Genomic DNA, 7774 nt, shown 5'->3' on the forward strand with positions numbered 1-7774 from the left:
GCTTCTTTATACTTTGTTGTTTGTGAAGGACTGTGGCCTTCCTTTTGTTGTCCTGGTGGGTTTTTGCCATGACTAACCCCTGACTATAACATGTTTCAGCAACTCCATAATATCCCTTTATTTCTCCGACTCCTGTTGGTATTGGGAACTTGATCTTGAGATGGGAGATTGAAGTTATTGCTTGCATCATAGTTAGAGCTGACCTGCCAATGATTAAATTGTATGATGAAGAAGTGTTGATGACATAGAACTTAATGACATGAGTTACTTGGTTAGGATAATTTCAAAAAATGACAGGTAGATACAAGGTCCCTTGGATTGGGACTAAGTTATGTCCGAACCCATAGAGTGGATCCTCCCGGCAATCATGAGCGGACGCTCCCTAACTGTATTCATTCCACTGTGTGCTTGAAGAGAATATTTACCGAGGAACCATTGTCTATCAGCATTCTTCTTACTTCATTATCAAAGATGTCCAAGGTGACAACTAAAGCTGCATTGTGGTGGGGGTTGACTCCTTCATAGTCCTTACTGTTGAAGGATATCACCAGATCTGGGAGTGATTGAATTGAGAGCACTTTTTCGCTGAAGTCCGGGCTTCGTGGTGGGGAGTGGGATCCTCCTAGGACTACATTAACTACGTTATTTCCTCTCTTTTGCGCCTCTCCTCTATTGTTGTTATCCCGGGCCAAGTACTTGTTCAGATTTCCTTTCTTTACTTGGTCATCGATGAAGTACTTGAATGATAAGCAAACTCCATCTTGTTCCTATGTGTCTCGTGATAATCACACTGCCTATTGTAAGGCCTGCTCTCCGGAGGAGTTTTCATTGGCTTCGGAGGATAATAAAAAGGTTTGTCTTTTATCTCCTTCAAGATTTCCTCCCGGGCCATGTTGAGAGGAGTCCAGTCCGGATCCTACTTTGGCTTTCGGGACTGCTTCGTGGGTCCTGCATCGCTCTTGGACTCCGGCTTAGGACCGACCCACTGAAAAACTGGAGTAGTTTGTCTTTTTTAGTTCTGCTGGATTTGCTTGAACTTCTTGTCCTAATGGTAACCCCCTTTCGGTCGGTCATCATAGATTTTACTCCTGGATCCCCCACTCCGGGTCATCATCATTGCCTAGAGTACATCAGTTGCTTTTATGAATCTAGCATGCCATGGAGTAAGCTGCTGCTAGACTTTGTGGCTCCTTATTAATCAATTCTACTATGTATCTTTCATTGTGCTCTAGATCTAAGTTTCTCATGAAGATGCTCATAGCTTCGCGCTCGTCCTAGTTCGAGACCTTGTTGATTGTTTCCTGCAACCGGCGCATATAGGCTGAGAGGGACTCATTGTCATGTTGTCGGATTGTTTCCAAATGACACATATGTATCTCATGTGTCTTGTTTGCACGGAACCTCCTGAGGAATGCTGCACAGAACTCCTTCCAACTGTGGATGCTTCGGGAGGGGATCCTGCTGAACCATCTCTGGGCCCCTCCCTTAAGAGTTGATGCGAAGAAACGGGACTCTGTCAAGTCATTGTAGTAGTATATCTGCGCAATCTGCTCAAAGTAGTTCAAGTGTTCTTCTGGGTCTCCCAGACCATCAAAATAATCAATATTGTAGTGCTTCAGGTCCCGCTGCCGTGGAATAGCCTCCATGGAATGGCTGAAAGGAGTTAATGTTTCCCCAATTTCTACTCCCGAGTCTCTGTCCATCTTCCTTTGTAATTCATAGATCATATCTTTTAGGTCTTGTGAGGTTCTCCATGTGCTCTTCAGCCACCAGGACATTAGTGTACTTGTATTGGTTCAGTTCAATGAGGGTCATGGCGTCCCGGGTGTTGACAATCCTCTCCATAACTGGAGTGTGTTGTAATGGTTGCTCCTGGAGTGTTTCTTGGTCGGCTCCCGGGTCCTGAGCCTGGGAGTGGTCTGGCTCCTGGACCTGAGTGCTAGCAGAGGGTCTCCCAGAAGTATCATTTCCTGCTCTTGCCATCGTCTCAAAAATACCAACAACTAACAAAAAATTCCCACTAACAATATCGATCTAAATTTGCTTTTTGAAAATTTCAAAAACTATCCAGAACAATAACAAACAGCTTTCTGAGAATAGTTCACAATATGGTAGAAAGAGTGCAGCTGGGTTTTAGGACATAAAGGCAATATGCAAACTAAAGCAAATTCGGGTTTCTAAAATAATCGAAACTATCAATAGCATACACAAACGTGGCTTAAATCAACGAAACTGGGCTCACACAAACGTGGCCTAAAATAACGAGCACACATAAATGTGGCTTAAATAAACAACATTTACATTTATATCAAATCATAATTATAATATAACTAACTCATTTTTATTTTAATATAAACACAACCCCATCACAAGATCTTTTCCACATTCAAGTATGATTTAGGTTACACAATTAATACAAACCAACTTATTTAAAAACGACTTGACACATCTAACTTTCTACAGCAACTCACAAACCACACCTGGTATGACACAACAATCTTAGAGGAGCTCGATACTTGAGAATCTGGAATCTGGCCCTGCCTATGACAAAAGGGGGATCTCCTAGGCATCTACAATATATGTATATACAAAATATTTTGTAAGAGTGAGCGATCAATCGCTCAGCAGTACCGCTATATGAATAACAAGTAAAACTGTTTATGATAAATAGTTATAGGAACTGTTGAGTGGCATTTATGTCATCTTATAACGCTCTGTAAAGCTTTGAATTGGTGTTTTGTACTCAAGTTGTTGGTGTTTTGTACTCAAGTTGTTGGTGTTTTTAATGTGTTTTGTTAGTGTTTTGCATTTCAGGCATTTATCAAAAATCCAGGTGATTTGGCATTTTTTTGATGCCAATTTGGTGTTAGGAATATGTTAGAAGATTTCTCGTGAAAAGACCAGCTCAAACCAGCAAGAAGAACATATTTTAGGATTTTTTTTCCAGAGAGTCAGCGCGCCCGTACTGTAGTAGCGTGCGGCCGCACCGAGATGCAGAATTGCAGCGCGCTCGCGTTGGTGAAGCACGCGGCCGCGCCGGTTGAATTCCAGGAATCTTATTTCTACTCTGATTTTGATTCGATGGACTATTAATCTGCATGGGCTGCTATATATACATAATTTATGATCGTTTTTCATAACAAGACGTACCGGAGCTCAAGGAGAAAGCGTAAGAAGACCGTATAGCACAATTCAACGAAGACGAAGAGGATTTAGTTTATTCTTGCGATTCTTTGTTTTAAGTTGTAATCTTGGATGTTAGTTTTCTTATTTGTTAAACCTATACTCTTGTTTCACGTACTTGGTTTATTTATTCAGTATAAAGACTACGTTTATTATACCATGCTTTCATCGGAACCCACGTTGATGATGAGTCCGATTATGGGCTAATCGTTATCGTGGGTTCTAACGGATTTATTTATGGATTTCAATAGTTAATCTGGTTTTGATATCTAAGTGTGTGGTGATTGTATGATAACCTAGTATTAGTTGTGCTTCTTCGTCTTATGTGTGTCGCGAACATATAAGATAGTGTGTTAATCTCTAATGAAGTGACAGTGAATTTTGAGGTTTAGAACTTGCCATGCTAGCATAGGTTCATGTATTTGTTATGCATGATTCGTAGGTAATTTTAACCATCTTACTTTCCCTATGTAATCATGATAGATAACTCGTGCATTAAACCTTTGTGTTGTCAAATTCTATAGATATATAGGGTCTCAACATATTTGGTGTCTATTCAGCTTCTATCTCTTTTGTGGATGTCTGGTAGTACGTTATGCGTGCAACGAAAGTTGGCGTTTAGCAGTTTCCTTTTATCTAGTTAGTGTCATCACCATTACATGCTAAGGTTAAGAACAAGAAGGCTTTGAATGAAGTAATTAATGAAGTTAGAATCCCATGTTTGTCTCATATAATAATTCAACCCTTTATTCTCTTATTTACTTGCATGTTAGTACCTTATTTATAAATAAAACCACCTTGTTATTCGTCTTAGCATTGAATAATAGCCATATCATTGTTGCATAAGCGCATAATCCATTACGTTAACCAAAAGAGTCTATGTGGGAATGAACTAGAATTAATTTTATATTACTTGTGAACGCGTATACTTGCATGAATTATTAGCGCGTGTTCTAGCCCTAACAAGTTTTTGGCGCCGCTGTCGGGGACTCGGTGTTAATTTTTAGTTTATGTGTTTGTCATCAGTGATCGTTAACGTTCATTGACTCAGAAATTATTACTTACTCTTTTCCTTGTCGTGTTTCAGGTACTCTAGCGAGCGTGTATGCATACGCGTTCGTGGTCTCACAAGAGAACTCTAGATCAAGCCGAGGAAGAAGTTGTGGTTCGACAAGAGGAAGAAGGGAAAGTTGAAGAACCAGCTCTAGTAGTGATGGGTGATCAAGCAGAAAATCCGAAGGCTCTGGTGGACTATTCTAAGCCTAAGATTATTGACATTCAATCCAGCATCATCAGACTAGCCATCAGGGCTAACACTTTTGAGATCAAGTCAAGCACGATCCAGATGATACATAACTCAGTTCAGTTTGGGGGTTCTCCTACTGAAGACCCTAACATGCACATCAGGGATTTCATCGAGATCTGTGACACTTTCAAGTTAAATGGTGTGACTGAAGATGCTATCAAGCTGAGACTTTTCCCATTCTCTCTGAGGGATAAGGCTAAGTGTTGGTTACATTCTCTACCAGCATACTCTATTACTACTTGGGAGGATCTTGCACAAAAATTTATCACTGAATTCTTTCACATGCCAAAGACGGCTACAATCAGGAATGCTCTTACTTAGTTTGCGTAGCAATCTGAAGAATCTTTGTGTGAGTCTTGGGATCGCTACAAGAATATGCTTAGGAAGTACCTACACCATGGCATGCCTGATTGGATGATCATATACTGTTTCTATAATGGTTTAGGCGTACAGTCTAGACCTATGCTCGATGCAGCGCCTGGTGGAGCCTTATGGGCCAAAAGCTATAATGATGCTTATGAGTTGATCGAGCTAATGGCAGCTAATGAATACCAGAATCCAACGCAAAGAATGTTGCAAGGCAAGGTAGCAGGAATTCTGGAAGTGGACTCAGCTTCTTCTATAGTTTCTCAACTTCAAGCTTTGATGATAAAAGTGGATTCTTTGGCTAATTATGGAGTTAATCAGATCACCAGTGTTTGTGAGCTTTGTGCGAGGGCACATGAGACTCAGAATTGTGTTATTTCTAGCGAATCAACTCAGTTTGTGAGCAACTTTCAGAGGTCACAACAGCAAGCTCCGGCTACTTATCATCCCAACAACCGCAATCATCCTAACTTCAGCTGGAGCAACAATCAAAATGCGGTGCAATAACCTTTTCAGCCATACACAGTAAAGCAGTATAACCATCCTGGTTTTCAACAACCACAATATGCACCAAGACAATAACTTCAACTTCAGCAGTTACCTCAAGCTAATAAAAAATATGAATTGGAGGAGTTGAGGCTCATGTACGAGAGCCAATCTTTTTCTATCAAGAACTTGGAGAATCAAATTGGGTAGATTGCTAATGCCTTACTGAATCGTCAACCTGACACACTCCCTAGTGACACTGAAGTTCCAGGCAAAAGGAAAGCTAAGGAGCGGGTTAAGGCAATTACATTGAGGTCTGGAAAGGTTGTGAATCCTGAAAAAGCTAAAGCTCCAGAATCTGAAGTCGTGGCTGATGAAGAAGAGCCGAAGGAAGCAGAAGTGGAACCAAGGAAGACAGTTGTTATCAACACTCCTCCGAGGGTCTATCCTCCACCACCTTTTCCTAAGAGGCTACAGAAGCAAAAGCTGGATAAGCAATTTGCTAAGTTCTGGGAAGTTTTCAAGAAACTTCATATCAATATACCTTTCGCTAAAGCTCTTGAACAAATGCCTAGTTATGCGAAGTTCATGAAATGTATTCTTTCTTGGAAAGTGAAGCTCGATGATTTAGAGACCGTTACTCTAACGGAGGAATGCAGTGCTGTGCTACAACAGAAGTTGCCACCGAAGCTTAAAATCCTGGAAGCTTCACTATTCCGTTCACCATTGGAAAAGTGTCATTCGACAAATGCTTATGTGACTTGGGAGCTAGCATCAACTTGATGCCTTTATTTATCTTCAAAAAGTTGGGTCTACCTGATCCAAAGCATACATATATGTCCTTGTAGTTGGTCGATCGTTCTATTATATATCCATGAAGCATTGTGGAAGATGTATCGGTCAAGGTGGACAAACTCATATTTCCTACTGACTTTTTTATTCTTGATTTCGAGGAAGATAAGAAGATTCCCATAATCTTGGGAAGACCTTTCTTGGCTACTGGCCAAACTGTTAGTCCCTTAACAATATAGAAAGAATTATAGAAGGGGGGTTGAATGGAATTCTTGAAGCTTTTTCTCGAAATAAAAATGTTCAACTCGAATATAGATATAAGTGTTTTGATTAGCACAATGCGGAATAGAAACTTAATTGAATCAAAACATAAGTAATTAAAAACAAGAGTTTTAAAAACTTTCTGGTGGATTTAAACAATTCCACTAGAGATATATATTATATATCGAGAGGACTCTGTGTGCAAGAATGCTCACGGCTGCTTACAAATTGAACTACTGAGAATACAGGGAAATGCTAAGGATTCTGCTTACAAAGATTTCTCTATTTTTGTATCTCAGCTCTGTTGTTATTTTTATTTGATACGTTTTTGGTTTATATATTACCAAGATTACAAAGTCAAAAAGACTGAATAAATATAAAAACTATCAGTCTTAAGCTTTGCTACTTTTCGTCCTCTATTACCCAGTTAATGGGCTTCCACGGTAGATTTGTATACATCTCGACGGCTGTGCTCAGTTTTCACTGTTCAACTGATGTTTAAATTCTTTATATGATCATCCGTTGGACTTTATGAATATCCGTTGGATATATGATCATCCGTCGACTTTCTGAACATCCGTTGATGGCTTCATTGATCATCCGTCGACTGCTATATTAAACATCCGTTGATAGTCATTTGATCATCCGTCGATGGCTTTGTTAATCATCCGTCGGTAGCTATTTTGGCACTTGACTTCATTTCACTTAGGCAGAATTACAAGACATCATTTATATACAATTAATCAACCTCTTGTGAAAAAGTATACTAGAGCCAAAAATAATATCATCTACAGTACACTAGAGCCAAAAATAATATCATCTACATAAATTTGAACAAGTATACTAGAGCCATTAATATATCTGAAAAATAAAGTTTTATCTACAGTACCTCTTGTGAAATGATTTTCCAAAAGGAACTTTGATAAAGTGTCATACCAAGCTCTAGGTGTTTGCTTCAGTCCATAAAGTGCTTTCAGAAGATAATAGACATATTCTGGAAAATTTGGATCTTCAAAACCAGGAGGTTGACTAACATACACTTCTTCCTCCAAATATCCATTTAGAAAGGCACTTTTGACATCCATTTGATAGACCTTGAAATTGGCATGGGCTACATAGGCTAAGAAGATTCTGATGGCTTCAAGTCTTGCAACAGGAGCAAAACTTCCATCAAAATATATTCCTTCTTACTGACAATAACCCTTAGCAACCAATCTAGCTTTATTCCTGATTACTATGCCATTTTCATCCATCTTGTTTCTGAATACCCACTTGGTGTCTATTGGATTCTTTCCTTTAGGCTTGGGTACCAGCTTCCATACATTATTCCTTTCAAATTGGTTTAGCTCCTCCTGCATAGCTAAAATCCAATCAGGATCC

The 7774-nt window shown here is 39.5% G+C and overlaps 1 non-coding gene across 1 annotated transcript; it reads right to left on the reverse strand.

Moving 5' to 3' along the window:
- Window positions 1-4786: 4786 nt before the first annotated feature.
- Window positions 4787-4893, reverse strand: LOC141669373 (small nucleolar RNA R71). Its single transcript, XR_012553659.1, has one exon. It is a non-coding gene; the product is annotated as a small nucleolar RNA R71 (small nucleolar RNA).
- Between the last annotated feature and the right edge of the window lie 2881 nt (window positions 4894-7774).

The sequence above is a fragment of the Apium graveolens genome, chromosome 6 (assembly GCF_009905375.1).
Source record: "Apium graveolens cultivar Ventura chromosome 6, ASM990537v1, whole genome shotgun sequence".
Lineage (NCBI taxonomy): Eukaryota > Viridiplantae > Streptophyta > Magnoliopsida > Apiales > Apiaceae > Apium > Apium graveolens.